Genomic DNA, 23,661 nt, shown 5'->3' with positions numbered 1-23,661 from the left:
GTTTCTAAAAGCACAGGAAGCAGCACAGTGATTACAAAATACTGTCTTTCTACTGTTACTTTTTTACTCTGACACTCTAAACATTCTGTTTGCTTTGGGCAGCATTTTATTTCATGATTGCAGTGAAATGAAGTCTAGCAAGAAAAACTCTGCTTTTTTCATCATAATTGAAAGTGGAATTCAAATTGAAGTCTAAAATCCCAAATTGCTATATTTTTTTTCAACATATGACCTATAGAACAATTTCAAGGTAAAAAAAAATATACCCAAGATTTGTATCATTTTCTGCTGTCATCTTTTAATAATCAATAATGAAATAATTTTTAGAGCTTTGGGACAGCTTTAAATTACTTAGATATAATTATCCAGTAATTTAGAGTAGCCCTGGAACTCATTTTGATATCATTGACTTTTTTTTAGGCATTAAAAAATGAAAACCTTGAAATACATTTGTTTATATCCAACTGGATTTTATATGGTATGTTAGGTTTTTATAACTTGGCTTTCTCCATTTCTACTATCTTTGTTTTTTATTTCTATATTCACTTTCAAGATAAATCTTAGTTCTCTTAATAAGCCTACCAAATATAATTTATTTGTTATGTAAGGCAAGCTCTTATTGCAATAGGTTGTAAGATTTACAACTGAATGAAATTTGCAAGGTTTAAGAATGAAGTTCTTTTTTTTAATGATAAACAGGAAATGTTAGGACTGAGTAATATTTTCCACTCATATAGCAAATAAAATTTTCCAACAGATTGTTGGTTCCATCACATTATTTCAAAGTATATTTATTCCAAGTTGCTAGAAAATATTTGTTCTTCAGCTTGAATTAATAATTATATGAAATTCATTTGTGATAGGAGATGTTCCATTAATAATCCTGAAAAGAGATCACAAATGTTAAATTTTTATCCCTCATTGTTTGAAAGCTTAGGGAGTTTGTACCGTACACTGTTTCTTAAGAGAATGCTTAGATTTTTCCTCCTTTTTAAATCAATTTTGTGTAAAGTCTGTGTCCTAAGATTTGAAAATTGCATTTAATTAAGTGACTTGATGTTCTTCTTCTTCTTTTTTAAATTTAAATGCTGGGAATTAAACAAAAAGTATTATCTAATGTGTATTTGTTTCATTTTTTTATGTAATATATACTTGTTACAAGAAGAAAAAAAGTGAAGTGTATAATAGTGTCCTGCTTTCCCCAGATTCCAGTTTGGAGTTAACCAGTGTTAACACATTTATTTGTGTCCTTCTAAACTTCATGTTCAAGAAAGCACAAAATTATATCGGATTTTATTGAGTTAATCGCCTTTCTTTTTTTAAACAAAAGGAGGATCACTGTACATATGACTTAAGATTTGCTTTTTCAAGTTACCACCCATATAATTGCAGGTCAAAAATATAAGAACACTTTTATTTTAATATTTGCATGATGAAATCCCCTAATATGTATAAACCACAATTTTTGTAGTCATTTACAGTTGATTCACATTCAAGGTGACTTAAATTTTTTCTACTGTAAATAATATTTTAATAAATATTCTCATAGTGGTTTCATTTCTGTAGGATAGATTCCTAAATGCATTGAGTTAAGGTTATAGGCATTCCAAATTTTAATATATTTGTCAGATAACTTTCTAAAATTCACACACTAGCAATGTGTGCAGATTTCCTCATTCCCCCTCAAGACTGGGTATTGCAGTTTTTAAATTTATTGGCTACTGATACGTGAAAGCTGACATTTATGATTCTTTCGACTTGCTTTTCTCAGACTACCAGTGAGACTGATGCTCTTTTTATTTATATTTCTTCAGTGAATTTGCTGTTCAACCAATTCATTTTTAAAAAATCCTTTTATTGAATTACATACATAAAAATTCACACACACTAGTACACAACTCATTGGATTTTCAGAAGATGAACTAATCATGGAATCAGAATTAAGATCAAGAAATAAAACATTACTGGTCCACCAAAAGTGGCCTCTCACTTCCTCTTCCAGCTCCTGCCTCTCTCCAGATATAACCACTATTCTGTTCTGACTTCAATCATTTTGCCTCTTTTGAACTTTATGAATTTTGGACTCTTTGGTGTCTGGCTTCTTTTACTCAATATGATGTGTGAGTCAGCCATGCTTTTGAGTAGAAAATAGTGTGTTCATTTTCATTTTTTATAAAGTTTAATTATTGAATATACTAGAATTTTATATTCATTTTGTATCAGTTAGCTACTACTGTGCACCAAACTGCCCCAGAATTCAAAGGCTTTAAGCAAATACACATTTATTGCAGTTTACAGATCAATAAGGGAGTTCTTCTGTTTATTGCATTGCTTTCTCATAAGTCTGCAAGCTGCTTGGGTTGTGTAGGCAGTACATGAATGGTGACTGGGCTTTTTCATATAATGGGAAGTCACCTCTTTGTAGGCTGGTCTAGGAGGTTTCAGATATGAAACAAGATCTATTTTATAGTATGTATCATATTCTCCAGAAGTCTAGACTGAGCTTGTTCAGATGGTGGTGGCAAGATTCCAAGTGAGAAAATAGAAACTCTAAGACCATGTGAGGCGTGGTCTTGGGACTGGCACACCATTACTCTTGGCCCAAGATACAGTTCTAACCAAGGTACAGGACGGTTTTTCATAATAGTTCATCTTTTTTACTATTAGATAATATTCCTTTGTATGGATATAGTACAATAGGTTTATCCATATTCACTCGATGGATATTTGTGCTTGTTTCATTTTGGGACTATGACTGATAAAGCTGTTATGAACATTTGTGTATAAGTCTTTGTATGAACATATGCTTTCTTTTCTCTGGATGTATACCTAAGAGTGGAAGGCCTGGGTCATATGGTATACAGTGTGTTTACTATTTTTAGAAGCTGTCAAACTGTTTTCCAAAGTGTTGCACTATTTTACATTCCCAGAAACAATGTATGAATGTTTCAGGTGCTCACATCCTCACCATCACTTGGAATAGTCAGTCTTAAAATTTTAGCCATTCTAATCATTGTATCTCATTGTGATTTAAATTTGCATTTCCCTAATAACTAAGGATGTTGAGCACCTTTTCATGTGCTTATTTACCATTCATAAAGTTTCTTTGGTGAAGTGCATCTTCAAATCTTTGTCCATTTTTAAAAATTGGATATTTGTTTTCTTGTTATTGAGCCTTGAATAGCTTTAATAGCCTGGATAACTAACTGTTTACCACATATTTGATTTGCAAATATTTTGTCTTAATCTGTGGTTTGTCTTTTCTCATGTAACAGTGTTTCTCAGAACAGAAGTTCTTAATTTTGGTAAAACCTCATCTTTTTTTTATGATTATGCTGTTGGTGCTGTAACTAAGAAATTTTACTTAACTCTAGATCATGAATATTTTCTTATTTGATTTCTCTAAGCAGTGTTTTTAATTTTAAGCATAGAGATCTTATACAATTTTGCCAAACTTATTACTAAGTATCTAATATTTTTGATGCTATTTTAAATAATATTTATCTCCAAATTTCATTTCCTGATTATTTGTTACCAATGTGTACAAATGATTTTTATATATGCATCTTGTGTCTCTTGCTAAACTCACCTACTGGTTATAGCCTTATTGTTGGAATTTGGATTTTCTACATGAATCATCATATCATTTCAGAATAAAGGCAGTTTTACTTCTTCCTTTCTGATCTGATGGCCCTTTTTCTTTCTTTTTAAAAATTTCATCCTTATTACATTGCATAGAACCTCCAGTATAATGATGGATAGAAATGGTGAGAGTGGATTCTTTGCTTGTTCCTTCCCTTAGGGTGAAAGTACTCAGTCTGTTATCATTAGGTGTGTTGTTAGTTATATAGGCTTTTCTGTCACTCCCCTCTTATGGTGACTCCAATTGTAAGTATATCAGGCTGCTGCTAGTTGCCCAAAACTCACTTAAAATACATTTCTTTAGTCTGCTTTTATTTTTTTATTACTCTATCTTCAAATTTGCCAGTCTTCTCTTTTTTATTATCTACTCTGTTCTTAATACTATACACTAGTATACAGTGTATTTCTAACCTCAGTCATTGTAGTTTTAATCTCTAAACGTTAAATTAGAATATTTTAAAATTATCTTCTCTAGCATGTCTCTATTTAACATATTCATTTTATTAAATTTTTTTATTTATGATAGTCACAGAGAGAGAGAGAGAGAGAGAGAGAGAGGCAGAGACACAGGCAGAGGGAGAAGCAGGCTCCATGCACCGGGAGCCCGACGTGGGATTCGATCCTGGGTCTCCAGGATCGCGCCCTGGGCCAAAGGCAGGCGCTAAACCGTTGCGCCACCCAGGGATCCCTAACATATTCATTTTTGATCTATCTTCTGGAACATATGAAACACAGTTATAATCTCTGTTGCAATGTCCCTGTCTACTATTTCTATCATTTGCATGAGTTCTGGTTAGTTTGGTTTGAATCTAGTCATTATGGGCTTTATTTTTCTGATTCTTTGTGTGATGCCAGACATTTTTAATTTACTTTACTGGATGCTGGATATGTCCATATTTTTATAAAAATTTTTGAGCTTTGTTCTCGGATGTTGTTAAGTTACATGAAATCAGACCTTTTGGGACTTATTTTTAAGCTTTGTTAGAAACTCACTTTACCCACTGCAAGGCAAACCCTTCTGAGTACTTTACCTAAAACTGTGTGAATTATAAGATCTTCCCCTCTGCTGGGGAAAGGCTCTGTTTTCTGCACTGTGATATTTCTGTCATTATTTCTTCTAATTCTTTAGAGTAATTTTCACCTGATCTTGGGTAGGATTTTTAAGGATGATTTTTACCTGTGTGAGAGGATCCATGCTCAGTAATACTTGAAGCAAACCTAATGTAGATGTCTTGAGTTGTCTCTCTGTGCATGTCTTTTCTGCCCCCATTGTTATATTCTGTGGGCTGTAAGCCACTTTGCCTCCTTGGGCTCCCAATTTGATCTCAACTCAAGGAGAATGCCAGGCCCTGCCTGAGTTTCACTTTTCTGTGCAATAGCCTAGAAACTCACCTTGGACAATTAACTGAAGAAATCGTGAAGACTTACCTCATTGTTTCTCATTTCCCAGAGATCACTCTCCATCTCTGCCCAAAGTCCACTGCCTTGAGACAATGCTCAACATCATTACTTATTCAGAAACTGCAAAATAAAAGCACACTGGGATACCACCTGCATGAATTGCCATGTGAAAATTAAAGAGTTGGCAAGATGTCGAGAAATTGGAACTCTAATATACTGCTGAAGGGAATAGAAAGTGGCACAACCACTTTGAAAAATCATTGGGCAGTTTCTTAAATAATTAAATATACATCGTTATGTATTCTGACAATTTTGCCATTAGCTATGTAGCCAAGGGTCATGAAAGCATATGGCCAAACAAAGATTCATAAAAGAGTATTCATAGCAGCTTTCTTTATAATTGCCAAGAAGTAGAAACAAATCTAAATGTGTATTAATATGTGAATGGATAATGTGTATTAATAATGTGTATTAATCTAAATGTGTATTAATAGGTGAAGGTGGTATATACAAACAATGGAACACTACTACTCTGCAATTAAAGAGAATTAACTATTAGGACATAAAACCAACATAGATTAATCTGAAAATAATTATGCTGAATGAAAGACACCACAGGAAAAGAGTACATATAACATGATTCCATTTTTCATAAAATTCTAAAAAAATGAAAGTAATCTATAGTGACATGAAGCCATTTAGCAGTTTCTTGGGATAAGAATGAAGCATGGAGGGAAGACAGTGAGGGATTGTCCAAGGAGCATGTGGAAACTTTGGGGGATAATGTGTATATTAGTTATCTTTATTGTGGTGATGGTTTTATGAGTATATATGTATGTCAAAACTTAAGAAATTTTATACTTTGAATATATGCACCTTAGTGTATGTTCAATTATATCTTAATAAAAGTGAAAGAAATGTTGTTTTGGCGGTCATAATGATATTTTCATTTTCAGTAATTCTTCCTTATTGTTCTATCACATACTATTTAACTCATCTGTAGAGTTTCAAAGTTCAATTATGTGTTTATTCTAGAAATTCTATTGGTTTCTTTTTCAAATATGCTAACTCAATCTTTATCTTGCTCATCTTTGCTTTTTTATTTTTGGATATATTTTTATTGGAGTTCGATTTGCCAACATATAGTATAACACGCAGTGTTCATCCTGTCAAGTGCCCCCCCACAGTGCCCATCACCCAGTCACCCCAACCCCCCACCCACCTCCACTTCCACTACCCCTTGTTCATTTTCCAGAGTTAGGAGTCTCTCATGTTCCGTCACCCTCTCTGATATTTCCCACTCTATTCCTCTCCTTTCTCCTTTAATCCCTTTCACTATTTTTTATATTCCCCGTATGAATAAAACCATATATGTTTGTCCTTCTCTGATTGACTTACTTCACTCAGTGTAATACCCTCTAGTTCTATTCATGTCGAAACAAATGGTGAGTATTCGTCATTTCTAATGACTAATATTCCATTGTATATATAGACCACGTCTTCTTTATCCATTCATCTGTTGATGGACACCAAGGCTCCTTCCACAGTTTGGTTATTGTGGACATTGCTGCTATAAACATCGGGGTGCAGGTGTCTCGGATTTTCACTGCATCTATATCTTTGGGGTAAATCCCCAGCAGTGCAATTGCTGGGTCATAGGGTAGCTCTATTTTTAACTCTTTGAGGAACCTCCACACGGTTTTCCAGAATGGCTGCACCAGTTCACATTCCTACCAACAGTGCAAGAGGGTTCCCCTTTCTCCACATCCTCTCCACCATTTATTGTTTCCTGTCTTGTTAATTTTCACCATTCTCACTGGTGTGAGGTGGTATCTCATTGTGGTTTTGATTTGTATTTCCCTGATGGCAAGTGATGTGGAGCATTTTCTCATGTGCTTGTTGGCCATCTGTGTGTCTTCTTGGTGAAATTTCTGTTCATGTCTTTTGCCTATTTCATGATTAGATTATTTGTTTCTTTGCTGTTGAGTTTGATAAATTCTTTATAGATTTTGGATACTAGCCCTTTATCTGATATGTCATTTACAAATATCTTCTCCCATTCTGTAGGTTGTCTTTTAGTTTTGTTGATTGTTTCTTTTGCTGTGCAGAAGCTTTTGATCTTGATGAAGTCCCAATAGTTCATTTTTGCTTTTGTTTCTCTTGCCTTCATAGCTGTATCTTGCAAGAAGTTGCTGTGGCCAAGTTCAAGAAGGGTGTTGCCTGTATTCTTCTCTAGGATTTTGATGGATTCTTGTCTCACATTTAGATCTTTCATCCATTTTGAGTTTATCTTTGTGTCTGGTGTAAGAGAATAGTCTAGTTTCATTCTTCTGCCCGTGGCTGTTCAATTTTCCCAGCACCATTTATTGAAGAGACAGTCCTTTTTCCAGTGGATATTCTTTCCTGCTTTGTCGAAGATTAGTTAATCATAGAGTTGAGGGCCCATTTCTGGGTTCTCTCTTCTGTTCCGTTGATCTGGGTGTCTGTTTTTGTGCCATAACCATACTGTCTTGATGATCATCTATTGAGAGGATCATAAGGTTCTTGTTTTTTCTCTTGTTGATATGATCTATCATGTTGATTGTTTACTAGTGTTGAACCAACCTTGCATCCCAGGGATAAATCCCACTTCGTTGGTGAATAATCACCTTAGTGTACTGTTGGATCCTCTAGCTGGTATCTTGTTGAGAATTTTTGCATCTGTGTTCATCAGGGATATTGGTCTATAATTCTCCTTTTTGGTGGAGTCTTTGTCTGGTTTTGGAATCAAGGCGATGCTGGCCTCATAAAATGAGTTTGGAAGTAGTCCGTCTGTTTCTATCTTTCGGAACAGCTTTAGTAAAATAAGTATTGTTCTTCTTTAAACGTTTGATAGAATTCCCCTGGGAAGCCATCTGGCTTTAGACTTTTGTGTCTTGGGAAGTTTTGAAGACTGCTTCCATTTCCTGCCTGATTATCAGCCTTTTCAGGTTTTCTATTTCTTCCTGTTCCAGTTTTGGTAGTTTGTGGGTTTCCAGAAGTGCATCCATTGCTTCTAGATTGCCTAATTTATTAGTGTATAGCTGCTTATAATATATTTTTAAAATCGTTTGTATTTCATTGGCATTGGTTGTGATCTCTCCTCTTTCATTCATAATTTTATTAATTTGAGTCTTTTTTCTTTTTAATAAGGCTGGCTAATGGTTTATCTATCTCATGAATTCTTTTAAAGAACCAACTCCTGGTTTTGTTGATCTGTTCCACTTTCTTCTGGTCTCTATTTCATTAAATTCTGCTCGAATCTTTATTAACTCTCTTCTTCTGTTTGGTGTAGGTTTTATTTGCTGTTCTTTCTCCAGTTCCTTTAGATGTGAAGTTAGCCTTGTGTATTTGAGGTTTTTTCCAATTTTTTTAGGGATGCTTGTGATGTATTTCCCTCTTAGGACTGTTTTTGCTGTACCCCAAAGATTTTGAATGATTGTATCTTCCTTTTCATTATTTTCCATGAATCTTTTCAATTTGTCTCTAATTACCTGGTTGACCCATTCATCTTTTAGCATGATGCTCTTTAACCTCCATGTGTTTGAGTTTCTTCCAAATTTCTTCTTGTGCTTAAGTTCTAGTTTCAAAGCATTGAGGTCTGAAACTGTGCAGAGGACAATCCCATTCTTTTGGTATCGATTGAGACCTGATTTGTGACCCAGTATGTGGTCTATTCTGGAGAAAGTTCCATGTGCACTTGAGAAGAATGTGTATTCAGTTGTGTTCGGATGTAAAGTTCTGTAAATATCCGTGAAATCCATCTGGTCCAGTGTATCATTTAAAGCTTTTTTTAAAATTATTTATTTATAATGAGAGACACACAGAGAGAGAGAGTGGCAGAGACACAGGCAGTGGAAGAAGCAGGCTCCATGCAGGGAGCCCAATGCGGAACTCGATACCAGGTCTCCAGGATCACATCCTGGGGTTAAGGTGGCGCTAAACTGCTGAGCGACCCGGGCTGCCCTCAAGCTCTTGTTTCTTTGGTGATGTTGTGCTTAGCAGATCTGCCATTTGCTGAAAGTGCTGTGTTGAAGTCTCCTACTATTAGAGTATTATTATCTAAGTATCTCTTCACTTTGGTTATTAATTGATTGATATACTTGGCAGCTCCCACATAGGGGCATAAATATTCATGGTTCTTAGGTCTTCTTGTTGGTAGACTCTGTAAGTATGATATAGTGTCCCTCTTCACCTCTTACTACAGTCTTTGGGATAAACTTTAATTTATCTGATATGAGGATTGCCACCCCAGCTTTCTTTTGAGGACCATTTGAATGGTAAATGGTTCTTCACCCTTTCATTTTCAGGCTAGAGGTGTCCTTAGGTCTAAAATGATCTCTTGTAGACAGCAAATAGATGGGTCTTGCTTTTGTATCCAGTTTGAAACTCTGCGTCTTTTATGGGATCATTTAGCCCATTCATGTTCAGAGTTACTATTGAAATATATGAATTTAGTGTCATCCTAATACCTATTCAGTCCCTGTTTTTGTGGATTATTTCTTTGGGCTTTCTCTTCTTTTACAGGGTCCCCCTTAATATTTCTTGCAGAGCTGGTTTGGTGGTCACATATTCTTAACTTTTCTGCCTACGTTGGAAGCTCTTTATCTCTCCTTCTATTCTGAATGAAAGCCTTGCTGGATAGAGTATTCTTGGCTGCATGTTCTTCTCATTTAGGACCCTGAATATATCCTGCCAGGCCTTTCTGGCCTGCCAGGTCTCTGTGGAGAGGTCTGCTGTTAATCTAATATTTCTCCCCATATAAGTTAAGGATCTCTTGTCTCTTGCTGGTTTAAGGATTTTGTTTTATCTTTGGAATTTGCAAGTTTCACTATTAAATGTCAAGGTGTTGAACAGTTTTTATTGATTTGGGGGGGACCTCTCTATCCTGGATTTCAATGCCTCTTTCCCTCCCCAAATTAAGGAAGTTCTTAGCTATGATTTGCTCCAATATGCTTTCAGACCCTCTGTCCCTCTCGGTGTTCTCTGGAACCCCAGTTATATGTAGATTTTTCCTTCTGAGGCTATCATTTATTTCTCTTAACCTTTCCTCATGGTCTTTTAATTGTCTTTCTCTTTTTTCCTCAGCTTCCTTCCTTGCCATCAACTTGTCTTCTATGTCATTCACTCTTTCTTCTACCTCATTAACCCTTGCCATTAGGACCTCCAGTTTGGATTGCATCTCATTTAATTGATTTTTAATTTTGGCCTGATTAGATCTAAATTCTGCAGTCATGAAGTCTCATGAATCCTTTGTGCTGTTTTCTAGAGCCACCAGTAGCTTTATAATTGTGTTTCTGAATTGGCTTTCTGCATAGAATTATAATCCAAATTCTGTAACTCTGGCAGAGAGTACTGTTTCTGATTCTTTCTTTGTGGTGAGTTCTTCTTTCTAGTCATTTTGCTCAGTGCAGAGTGGCTGTATGAATGGGCTGAGTCAAGAATATCAAACACAACCTAAGTAAATTTCACCTTAGATGATTCTGCCGAGGTCAGAGACCAGAAATTGAAAACAAAGATCAGAACGAAATAAAATAAAAGGATCACTAAATCTATAAACAAATTTTAAAATAAAGTAGTAAAAAATAAAAGGCCAAGAACCCCAAAGAAGAGGAGAAAAAAAAAAAAAGAAAAAAAATAGGAGAAGAGAAAAGAGGGTGGTTCTGGGCGATGGTGGTGGTGATGAAGTTGTAGTGGAGGGAGAATGTAGTGTACCTAAGGGGTCCTAGAGGGTGGTCCTCTTGATCTGAGTATATTAAGTTTTGTATGTTAGAAGATGCTCAGTCCCATATTGATATAAACCAGAAATACTTGTAGAGAGCCCCACCATTGACCACCAAAACATAAATGAGATAAAAGAGGGGGGCAGAATGGGAATGAGGAATCTCACAGAATGAATTAGTATGGTATACCACTTGGTTCTGGGTGCATGCTGGTCATGTTTCAGAAGGTATTAACTTCCGCTATTTTAGAACAAAATGAGGCAGAGAAAACAAAATACACAAATAAAAAAAAAGTATTTTGTGTATCTCCCAAAATTAAGTTGAGTAGGTAGAAGGGAATCTAGAAGTGGAAAATATATCTAGGATCTGTAATTGTAGAAGTATGAAAGTCAAAAAGGAAGAATAATAAAAATGAAGAGGTGGTAAAATATTGTAGTTAAGGTGGGAAAAGAGAAAATAAATTGGAAATTTACAGTCTGATATAAAAACGAGTTGTACTGGAAAAAGGAAGAAAAAAAATAGGATGGGTACCCTCTGGTTCTATATACTGTAAATCCTTAGACTTCCCCTGGAGCTTCCAGCGCTGCTTGGTTCATAACTTGCTCTTCCCCTGTCCTTCCAGCTGGTCTTCTGGGGGAGGGGCTGCTGTGCTGACTCTCAGGTGTGTGCACCTGGGGGAGCTGCCCCGTCCTCTGCCAGTTGCCGGGCTCAGTGGGAGCTGGTTACCTCGTGAGGCCCCTGTTCCCTGCCTCTCCCCCCCCCCCTCCCCAGGCACAGTGACACCAGGAGGAACAACAACACTGGCGGGGGCCAGCTCTCCAGCCCTGGAGTCTGCTCCCGCAGTAACTACCGCAATCTCCAGGACGGCACTGGCCTGGATGTTCCAGGGGCTGGAGGGAGGCCCTGATCTGCTCAGCCTGGGGGGTCCCGGCAGCAGGAGCATCCTGGCCGTTCTGTGCCCTCCCCGCCTCCGCCTGTCCAGGGGGAACTCGGGATCCTGGGCTGTGTCCCCCGGCACCCTGGGATCCAGGGTCTGTGGTGCCGGAATCACGCTCCTAGGCAGGGCTCCTGAAGGCAGCAGGTGCAGCCCCCTCTGCGTGGAGCCCCCCCCGACCCCCGGCTTCTCCCCGAGGCCCGCCGGACGCTCCAGCCCTTTACCGAGCTCAGCCCGTGGTGTGGGGCGCTCTCCCCCGGGGCCCCCCTTTGTTAGTGAGGAGACTGGAGGCCCCATTGCCCCTCCTGCAGTTCTGCCTGAGTTCCCTGCTGAGCGCTTTTCCTTCAGGGAATAATCTGGTGCAGATTTTTTAAAGTTCCTGCTTCTCCCAGGCCGGGCTCTCCTGTCCTGGAGGCTCCCGCCGCCCCCACTTAGCCCAGCTCCTCACGGGGCCCCTCCCCCACTGGATTCTTTTTTTTTTTTTTCCTCCCGCCTTCCTACCTTGTTAGAAGTGAAAACCCTTCTCTCTGTAGCATTCCAGCTGTTCTCTCTTTAAATCTCAGGTCTCATTCATAGGTTTTCAGGATGGTTTGAAAGTTATCTAGGTAAATTGGTGGGGCCAGGTGAATTGAGGACCCCTACTCCTCCGCCATCTTTCCCTGCCCCCCCTTGCTCTTCTTTCCAAGCCCATCTTTTATTTCTTTAAAACATTTAAATATACTAAATAACATTTTAAAAAATGAAATATAAATAGTTATTTTCTATTTTATGTTTAATAATTCCAATGACTCAAGTCCTTGGAAATCTAAATATGTTGTGGATAGTTTCTTGTTTCCCCAAGTGTCTGTTAAGTTTTTCCAAGTTAATGTAATCCATGGAAATCACAAGGTACTGGACGAGAGGATGCTCCTTCCAGGAAGTATTATATTTGTATTTGGTTTTGCCAGATGCCAGGGGATGGCAACTCATGAAGTATCCTTTCTTTTCTTGGCTTGGAAATTCCCCAACCATGCAGGACTATAAATTTGCATCCTGCTGTCCCATGAGGGTGGACCTCTGTTTACACATCTCCAGAGGAGAATATGTTATTATTTTCTTCTACCCATGTCTTAGTCAGTTCAGGCTTCCATAACAAAGTACCATAGACAGGTAACAACAGAAGCTTAATTCTCACAGCTGTGAAGGCCAAGATCAAGGTGCTGGCCGGTGGGTTTCATTTGCAAATCTCTTCTCTTGGCATGTAGGCAGCTGCCATTTCACTCTGTGCCCGTATGACCTCTTCTTTGTGTAAGGACGGGGTGAGGAGGGGGAGGACAGCAATTTCTCTGGTGACTCTTATGAGGGCATTAATCCCATCATGAGGACTCTACCGTCATGACCTCATCCAACCCTAACTACCTCCCAAAGAACTCATCTTCAAATACCATCTCATTCAAAGTTAGGGCTTCAACATATACATTTGAGAAAGGGAAGACAAAGGCATTTGATTCATAATAACCCAGAACTATGGCAGAGACAGACAGGTTTTTTCATCTGCTGCCTTTGTTAAAGGTTAGATTTTCTTTTTCTAGTCCACCATTTTACTGGATTAGTATGAGCTTGGAGGGTTCAGGTTCTATGTTTAACTGAAGTTGAGGGAGAGGTATGTCATGTTCAGTCCTGCATCATTGACTATCCTGTTCTGCGGCCATTATTCCTGGAGACTCTAGGATCATAGTATGACATATATTCCCACAGGAGCCTTAGTTTCTGTTTTTGTTTATCACTCTGATTTCAACTTTATATTCTTTTTCTTTTACCTTTGGGAAATCTTCCTTAACTTCTCACTGAGCTTATCAATACATTTCAAGACACATTTGTTTTAAGTCTTGAGAATCCAGATGTCTTTCAACTGAGAGATGTTCTGAACATTTAGTTCTACTAGAAGTTTAAGTTCCAAAGGATACAATTCAGTTTTGCCAGATTCAGGATGAGAATGCTGGAATGCCATGACCAAAGGGACAGAGAACAGGTATTCCTGGTAATGTTTGGGGATCTCATGATAGGACCACAGAGAGCATGAATTACAAGTCAAGAAGAGAGTCTCTCTTGAGGCACAGAGGGACTATTGGGTTTTGATTGGAGAAATGATATTATTTGTTGTAGAGATTTTAGAATACAGAGGATGAGAGCCAGGAGTTTAGCCTGGACATGTTGGGACAATGTATGTGAGAGGGAAAAGCAGCCTCAGTTGGGAAAGTGGCCTTGAATATAAGGAAATGCTCACAAGGGTTGTTGAGGGAGAAATTGTAACCCTCCCAACTCACTTGATGTTGGGGATTAAGACTTTTAAACAAATCTGAAAGAAGTGATGGTTCATGGAGAAGGAAAAATGAAGAATTCTCTTTTGAAACTATTATTATAACTTGATTTATCAGTTCCTTTTTCAGTTTCTTCTTTTAACTGCCAAGAAAGGAGGTTGGCCACATTTCTGAAACTGCAAAATTCTCTTTGAATATCTGCGCTGGTTGTAAATTATGACATTTAAATTGAGTGTAGCTTTTATCTGATTGAGAAAAATGTGGAATAAATCAACCATACTTTTTATGTTACCTTAATAGATCCATTTTTTTAATAGATCCATTTTTTAATGTAATTCTAGAACTACAGACCTGACCTGAGAATATTTAAACTCTGCTAAAAAGTATTAATTGCAAGAGGTATTTTGGGTTTGATTTAAAGAAGCTGACCAGCATATTTAGGAAAAAAGGTAGATCAGACCTGTTAAGGCTAACAACCTGAGTTTGTACTTGACACCCACCTTAATGGTTGGTTTGGCGATTCAGGTCACCATGAGCATCTGGTGAGAACAGAGATATGTGCTGGTTCAAGTAGGGCAAAGATGAATAGCAAAGTTGAAATGACAAGATGTGAACTAATTCTGGATGGTTTTTATACAAATAATATTATACTATTTTCCCTATATTTAAACTTTTCAAAGGTAAGCAAGCAAGCAAATAACCTCAAAGATGAATAAAACATCTGCTTTGCTTTCCAGAAACCTGCATCTAGAAGAGACATATTTATTTAAATAGCTGGAAGGCAGCGGGACACTTAAGGGCTTTGAAAAGGTGAATTCAGTGTGAACCTGTTTACTAAGCTAAGCGAAGGCTTCGTGGAATAGGGGTTATCCACCTACGGTGGGGATTCACCCACAGAAGTCCAGTTTAACTCAACTCACAGTCTGACAACTCACACTTCAGTTTGCTGTCTTTTTTTCATGGAATTGCCCTAAAAATGAGCACTCCTTTTTATGGAGGCCTCATGTTAAAACACATAAAAAATGAGAAAGGAGCCAGAATTACAAAAGCCATCCACTGGTATTCATTTTTTTGCTTAAATTTCTTGAAGTATAAAAGATTATACATATATATGTATATGTATATATATGTGTATATATATATATATATATTTAACGATTTTATTTATTTATTCATGAGAGAGAGAGAGGCAGAGGGAGAAGCAGGCTCCATGCAGGGAGCCCAACGTGGGACTCAATCCTGGGTCTCCACAGATGATCTTTTTCACTTTTTAAATCATCCCTTTTCATAACCAGAGGGCAAAACTTCATTTCAAAGATCAAATGGCTATTTGGGTGCCTCAGTTAAGCACCCAACTCTTGATTTCAGTGAGGGTCATGATCTCAGGGTCCTGGGATCCAGCTCCCCTCCTTGGGCTCTGTGCCTCTGTGCTCAGTGGGGAGTCTGCTTCTGCTTGAGGATTCTCTTTCCCTCTCTCTCTGTACCACCCCCTAACCCATGTGCTCTTTCTAAAATAAGTAAGTAAATTGTTAAAAAACAATCAAATGGCTCTTTGAAACATACCGTAACATTAAAGTACAAAATTATTTTGAGCCTATTTCAATTCCTTTTCTTTCTTTCTTTCTTTCTTTCTTTCTTTCTTTCTTTCTTTCTTTCTTTCTTTCTTTCTTTCTTTTTTTTTAGATTTTTAATTTATTTATTTATAATAGACATAGAGAGAGAGAGGCAGAGACACAGGCAGAGGGAGAAGCAGGCTCCATGCCAGGAGCCCAACACGGGGCTCGATCCTGGGATTCCAGGATCATGCCCTGGGCCAAAGGCAGGCGTTAAACTGCTGAGCCACCCAGGGGTCCCCTTCAATTCCTTTTCTAACCCTAACTTCCCTTTCACACCCCATTGCAGCCTGTTCAGAAAAGAAAGGGGATGGTCAGCCCTGGTGCCAGTCCAAGCCTGCTACATAGCAGCTATTTAAGTTTGTTCATTTTACTTTACTGTACCTCAATATCCTTGCCTGTAAAACGAAGACAGTAGCACCTATCTCCAGGTTGGGTAAAGACTGAATGAAGTGAAATGTGATAATATGTGTAATGTGCCTGGTACCTATAAATATTCACAAGTGGTAGCTATTGTTGATGCCATAGAGCTTACATATTTTCTATGGGACTCATCTTTTTGCCTGACCATAAAGCATTAGCCCCCTCACAGCTGTGCCATGCTTATCCTTGGATTTTCAGCCCTAGGCACAGTTCCTGGTAGTGGTACGTAGTGAGCATTTGTTGAATTAATGACTTGCATCTAGATTTAAGTCAATGATGGTGAGTTGCAAACAATGTTCAGAAAATCTGTCTTATCCCCTAGACAAATGAACTTTGAATGTGTGATACTGTGGATTATGTATCTAACTTCAGAGCCTAACTGAACAGTTTTGCTGTGCTACTTCTGGACACTTCATAGAGCCAAAACTCAGTAAAATAATGATTTGAAGACCTACATTTGTATCAGTTCTAAAGCAACATTATTTTATATCTTAGAGAATAACAGCATCAGTTTCTCCTTTCTTATAAGATAAAACAGAATATACTTACATTTACATTTAATTTAAAGTTAAAGAGCAATGAATTCTAGACCTCTCAATAAAAGCCAACATAGAACTTTACAAAGGGCAATGTTATTAATTTGTATTGCCTATAGTTAGATCTAATCTTTAAACTATGCCTGATAAAATAAAAAATAACATTCAATGATTATTTTCCTAGTCTTAGAAGAAAAAAAAGGTAGTTCATTTATTAAATTTCTTCAGGAAATATAATCCTTAAATTGTAATAAATAAATGCTAAAATGATATACTTTATTTAAAGCTGCTTAAATTATTGTGATAAATCATATTTAAACACAAGTACTAGAAATTTCAGGATGTGAAAATAAGTTTTTAAAAATTAGTTTTAAAATACACACAATTAAATTGGTTATTTTGGTTTGTAAGTTGTATTTGAGGAAAGAGAAGTTGAGTGGTTTCTCTTTCCTCTAATTTGGGGTTGTGGCATTTTATCATTAGGATCATCTGTTAGTAATTGAATTTTGTCCTTACATGGATGAAATTATTAGGCCTTTAAACTATAAAAGAAAAAAATAACCATGCACAACAACAAACAACAAAAACAAAAAGCAGACTAGCAACTATTACTTCAAAAGAGACCAACAAAACCAAACAAACCAAAAAAACAGAAACCCCCCAAACAACCCCGAGAAATAGAAAAGTTTTGATGCAGAACCAAGGAAGGTCACAAGGTCTTTGCAGTGAACCACATATGCTGACATCTGCCATTGGGCTTGAAGTTGACAACAGGTTTGGGGTAGAAAATTCTTTCAGTTTTTCTAAGAACCTAAAGACTCAGAAGATTCAATTGGGTTCAGAGGATCAACATGTCGTCCTAGAAATCGAGCTCCAAATACATCCTGGTCAATTATTTCTCTAAATAACAAATTTTCATTTAAAACATTATGAGAGGAAACAGATTATTTTGCCCTGTGTAGGGAAATAAACAATTTTGAAGGTTTTTGGAGACTGTATTATATGATTAAGTATAATAGCATAGCATATATATAATACATATATAATATTGCAGATAGATTATGCATGGGAAATACTAAAACTAACATTTGATGAATGCTTTGCAGATACCATGACCTATGAGGAGTTTTCCAATGTCTTCTGTAATTCTTATGATCTCCTTGTGAGGTAGGAGATAGAGACTCACATATTAATTAGCTTCTCAGGGACATTCAGCTAGTAAGTGATAGAACCAGAATAAAAAAAAATATTATAAAATTAATATTTGTTCACTGTAAAAATTCAAATACCAAGGGATATGAAATCAAAAGCAAAAAGCTCTAACTTCTACCATTCAAGTTCTACTTCCTATAAGCCAAATTAATATTTTCTTGTATTTTTCTGAAATTTTCTATACGTATGCAATCATATCCTTTTAGGTCTACTTCTGTGTATATTCTCATCACTCTCTCTTTATATATATATAAAGTACATATATATATATAAAGTAATTTATTTTGCTTTTATTTTTAAATATCAATGGGATTACCTTATTTTTTTGACACTTGCTTTTTTACATTTAATGGTATGTCCTGGAAATGCTCTATTACACAACGTATAGAACCATTTAATTCTTTTGTGATTGTGTGGTATGGTCCATTGTCTAGATGTAATATAATTTAATAAAGAGCAACATTAAATTTTTTCAGCTTTATATCATTTACGAACTTTCCGTATTAGTCTACTTAGGTGGCCATAACAAAATACCATAGACTAGGTGGCTTAAACCACCAAAGTTTGTATCTCATAGTTCTGGAGGTGAGAAGTCTAGGATCAATGTGCCAGGAAGGTATGTTTTATTCTGACGTCTTATCTCTTGACTCAGTAGTCATGGCTGCCTTATCACTACATTAAAGGATCTAGACCTTACTTGACCTAAATGTTGCAATGATTTTCTTTATTGTTTTGGTAATTTAATGTTTACTTATCTTTGCTCAGGTGAGGGCTGCTTCCGATTCTTTCCTCTATTAACCTTTAATTTACTTCTCCAGGATAAGAGATGGGTCACATAAAATAAAGTTGTAGTGTCTATGCATTTTATTGCATAAGTCTGTCCCCCCTGTTGTTCTGGGATGTCAAACTATGTTCCTATGAGGAGTTCCCCCTTCCTGCATTCTTATTCTCCACAAAACATGTTGATCCCTGTGTGTTTCTCCACTCTACATTTGGATTGGCAGAAATCCATATACACTCACACTTTTTTTGCTGCATTGAAATGCATGTATTGACTAATAAAACTGTGGGGAAAGTTCTCTGAACCATTTTCTGCAGTATGAAACAGTAAAATCCTATCTACTTTATATGAACATTGAATCCCATGAATTGCCATGGTTTGAAATGCAAATTAACCTGAAAAAGAATTCAACTTATTATTTAAAAATAGCTCATACATGTAAGCAATAGCATACTAAAAAATAACTAGCAAGATTTAGTCTTGATGTTATCTTTTAATTACAACAGATAATTACAACAAATAATAAAGGCCTTGAAGAAGTCTCCTCCACATAATGAATTGTTAACAAGTGGCAAAACAGTGAGTTGCTATTCCAACGAAGGAGAAAAACCCATATGTAATAATTACATTCAATAAAAAAGATATATATTCTGGGTTGTACAGAACTGAATATAGTTTTCAACTGCTTGATACAATTATAATGTGTTAAGCACATTTTCTCCTTTACGTTTTACAATGAATTAAAAAAATGATTTGTATATTCATTTCATAAATAAGAAAACTGAGTTTCAGTAAAGGTAAACAATCTGTACCCGGTCACACAGCTAGTAAGTACCAGATGTTGAATTCCAAACCAAGTCTTTGGCTTATGCTACCACATAGCACTGCCTCCTGAAAGAAGCTTAGAGAAACAAGGCAAATATGTGCCAAAATAATCAGAGAAGGCATCCAGGAGAAACAAAACCAGGACTTTCAAGAGTGACTAGGAGGACATATTGGATGGAATAAACACTGAACAAAAGTATAGAGGCAAGAAAAATATGGTGCATATGTAGTAGGAAGAGATTCCGGTATCTGGGCATTCATGCATATGGGACTGTGTAGGTCACATGCAGCAAACCACATAAGATCTTGAATGTCAGGAAAAGAAATGTAGACTTGATTGGCTATAGGATGGGTGGTGTGAAGCCATTGAATATTAGTTAGATTAACGAGATGAAAAGTGATTTGGGAAGATTGGTTGGGATGGGGAGTGTTGTCCAGAAAGCAACTCCTAAGCATCTAAGAAGACAAGTAGGTGGCTGGCTACTTGTGTAATTCAGGTGGGATATCTGGAACTGTGGACTAGAATGGATGCTGTGCCTAGAGAATAACTTAAAAAACATTTTGAAGATGGGAAATATAAATTAGGATGATTCATACTGCTTTGGCATGTCCTAAATATTCAGTGTTCTCATGTGAAAAAGTGTAATTTTCAAACACATTATAGAACTCAACTAGTTATTTTGGGAACTTCCTTTTGTGTTTTTTTCAGAGTCTGAATTAACATAGCTTCTGACTTAATCCAGATTTGGGTAGTCATCTCAGTTTTCATGGTCTAAAGAAAGGTGACTGAAGAAAACAATTGTCCTTGATAATAACTATCAGCATAGAACTCTTATTTCAACTGAATGTTGCTTGCATTTATTTCAAATAGATTCCTTAGTCTAGAGATTTATGATGTTTCATGAGCTACAGCTTCATTTTGAACTTTGCCCTTAACATTGTGTGGTCCTCACTGTTAGGCTATTTTCCCTTGTGGTAGAAAAATAGCAGCTCCAACTATTGAAATAGCACATTCTCTTTTGTGTTTTGGGAGGACAGCTCTTCTGTCAGTCACCATCTAAAAGTCCCTGTGATTTGACCAATATAAATTCATTTCAAGGATGGGATCACATAGATGGGTTTAGGCTACTCAAGGGAAGTGGGAATCATTCTTAGCCAAATGGTGTGGCTAAAAATTTCAGGACCCTGCTAAAAAGTCTTCTGCAGGAATTGATGCTGGAGTGCAACCAAAAGTTATAATTCTTTGCCCTTAACTTCTTTACCTTTCTAGAATATAAACTAGGACTGTCAGATTCACGTGTGATGCAATGCATCTTTGTTTACTTCTTGGTATCTGACAAAGAGCCAAATACATGGGGTACTTTTTATCTTCAGTTAATTAGTTGAGTGAATGAATGAAATGGATGGATGGAAGCCATCTTTTCGAGAGACAGATTTTCAGGAAAGGAAAATTTATATTCAAAACTGTGCATAAATATACATAAGAAACGTCAATGTAGTTGTTTCTTTTGGAGAAAGGAGGGAGATCACATTTCAGAAAAAGATCTCTGTAGAGAAAATACTGTCATACATGTACAAATCTGAAAATCAAGTCCTAAATAAATTGACATGGCACACATAAATATGTATTTCATATGATTACATTATTTTGCAACAAAATGTGACCATGGCAATATTTTTTTTTGCCTGAGTATTTGTAACACACAATCTTAAAATTAGATTTCAAAAAACTGGAGTTTGTGAATGGGCTACCTGTATAGATTTGTTATCTATTTGAGTGCCAAGTTAAAAATGTATTTAAAACCCAGAATCCAGCTTACAAAACAATACATCCTTCTCTGTGCATCTGTTAGGTGTCTTTTGCTTCAGATGTGCCAGCTATTTGATTCTCAAGTAATCTTATAAGTAAACCAGATTAACATTGACATACTTATAAGGAAACTGAGTCTGAGAGAAGTTGATTCTTTTTTAAGGTGGGAATAAGTAATACTTGGTCTTTTAGCATGTTCATAATGATGGTATTACGATATATAAATCGTATTGCAATATAAAAATGTGTCAAATCCATTGTTGTACACCTGGAATTTACACATTGTTATATGTCAAATATACTTCTAAATAAATAAATAAATAAATAAATAAATAAATAAATAAATAAGAAGGTAATGGAACAAGATTTAAACCCCCAGGATTGGATTCAAACCCCCAGAAATGTGGTCCAAAAAATGTTCTTCCATTATGCTCTGTGTATTACATTGGGTTCTCAGATGCAGTCTCTTGAGACAAGGATTTATGTGCAAATGACTGATTAAGGAAGTGCCAGAAGAGAACACGAGGTGGAGGAGTAAGGCGAGGAAAGGGAAAAGCCAAGGGTGATATTGCATTGTATTTCCAGCTTTAACCTAATCCCATTGTCTTAGTCCACATGAGTGCTCTAAAAGAATACTGTACACTGGGTGGCTTACAAATAACAGAAATTTATTTCTCACAGCTTTGGAGTCCAAGATCAAAGTGCCCACAGATTTGGTGTCTGTGAGTTCCAGTTCCACATAGATGACCATCTTGTCACTGGGTCCTTATGTGGCAAGGGGGGCAAAGGAACTCTACAGGGTCTCTTTTATAAGGACATTGATTGCATTCATGAGAGATCTGCTCTCATGACTTCATTGTCCCCCAAAGGCCCCACCTTCCAATACCATCACCTTGGGGGCTAGAATATCTGTATATGGACTTGAGGGGGATACAGATATTCAGCCCATAGCACCCACAGAAAGCATATATTTTGTTTAGAGTTTGTCCCATCTGGCCCAAAGGTGCTGGACATTCATACTGCCTTCCTCTCATTTTCCTCAGAGTAATGTATATTTCCTGGCATTTCTTGCTCCCTGCAAAGTGAGCCCAAGATCAGGCCTTTGAGGAAAGTCACAGATGCGAGTGATTAGAAATAAGGCCCCAGAACCTGGGTGATAGGTACACAGAAAAGGTTAAGGGAACCTGAAGTGACCTTGGTAGAGCACTGACACTGTCTCATCTACTCCCCTACTATTAAAGATACGAATATATAGTGTGGTAGTTAGGAGTACCAATTCCTGATCTAGTAGTCAAATCTGGGCTCTGACACTTGGGCAGGTTTCTTAACTTACATGTATGTTATTTTCTACATTCATAAAATGTATGCTAATTCAGTTACCTGAGCTCATGAGGTTGTTACTGTATTCATCTAGTCTATATATAGTCTAGAGCATGAGAGTCTGATTGAAAGGAAACTAGTGTGCTGTGACTTGCTCACAGTCATGTCACACAGCTGTTTAATGGCACAGCCAAGAGAACTCAGTCTCCGGACCTCCAGGTCTTTCACTACTCCTTGCTGGCCATTTAGGTATTAATGTAACATTTCTCAGAGGAACTAGGTGACCTCTAGTTTATTGAATATCTCAGTTAACTGAACGTTAATATTTGTTAATATAGGTCTAAAAGCTACTTTAGAGCTCATGAATAATTTATTAAAAATTCAAAGAACAGTAGACACACTGAGAATGCTGTTACAAACTTTCTTAAACATAATTTTCTGCCTTGTTTGTTTTTATATTCTTGAGTTGTTTGGCAACAGAACCTAATTAATTCACATTCATAAATAAATGACTAATAATATTTTAAGTTTCTCAAGGGTAGTTGCATATCCATTGAGTAAAATAGCCTTAATAATGCTTGCTTCGGCAGCACATATACTAAAATTGGAACAATACAGAGAAGATTGGCGATGGCACACAAATTTGTGAAACATTCCATACTTTTCAACAATTTACTTTGAGCATAGAGATTAGTAGGAATGTAATTCATAAATCTATGGCCCCATTCCGGTATTTTGTCATGACATTTAAAGAAATACAAAAATAATAATGTCCTGGCCAATCAAAACTCACATGGCCCTATACTGAATGCCTCTTCTTGAACAATACATTTTGTCTCCAAGATCAAGAATTGACAAAACTCCCAGTGTTGATACAATACCAACATCAAATTTTGATACTGCATTTTCTTTAGAATTAATAGTTGCTGTGACTAGATGAAAAAAAATGCTTTAGTGCTTTTAAAAAACATTATAATAAAGAAGATGTGACCTCTCCATACAATGGAATATTACTCAGCTATCAGAAAAAACAAATTCCCACCATCTGCTTCGATGTGGATGGAACTGGAGGGTATCCTGCTGAGTGAAGTAAGTCAATCGGAAAAGGACAATCATCATATGG

The 23,661-nt window shown here is 36.7% G+C and overlaps 1 protein-coding gene, 1 long non-coding RNA gene and 1 pseudogene across 2 annotated transcripts in view; all 3 read left to right on the top strand.

The window, feature by feature from the left end:
* Window positions 1–23,661, top strand: part of MOXD1 (monooxygenase DBH like 1) — a 95,535-nt gene that overhangs the window by 33,893 nt on the left and 37,981 nt on the right. The window lies entirely within an intron of this gene.
* LOC119870730 lies at window positions 419–5,965 on the top strand. The gene is made up of 2 exons (XR_005353501.1): window positions 419–478; window positions 5,093–5,965. It is a non-coding gene; the product is annotated as an uncharacterized LOC119870730 (long non-coding RNA).
* Window positions 23,113–23,203, top strand: LOC119869889 (annotated as a pseudogene).

Source organism: Canis lupus, chromosome 1, assembly GCF_011100685.1.
Source record: "Canis lupus familiaris isolate Mischka breed German Shepherd chromosome 1, alternate assembly UU_Cfam_GSD_1.0, whole genome shotgun sequence".
Classification (NCBI taxonomy): domain Eukaryota; kingdom Metazoa; phylum Chordata; class Mammalia; order Carnivora; family Canidae; genus Canis; species Canis lupus.
The sequence above is the reverse complement of the archived record's forward strand: the minus strand, read 5'-3'. Positions and strand labels throughout refer to the sequence as shown.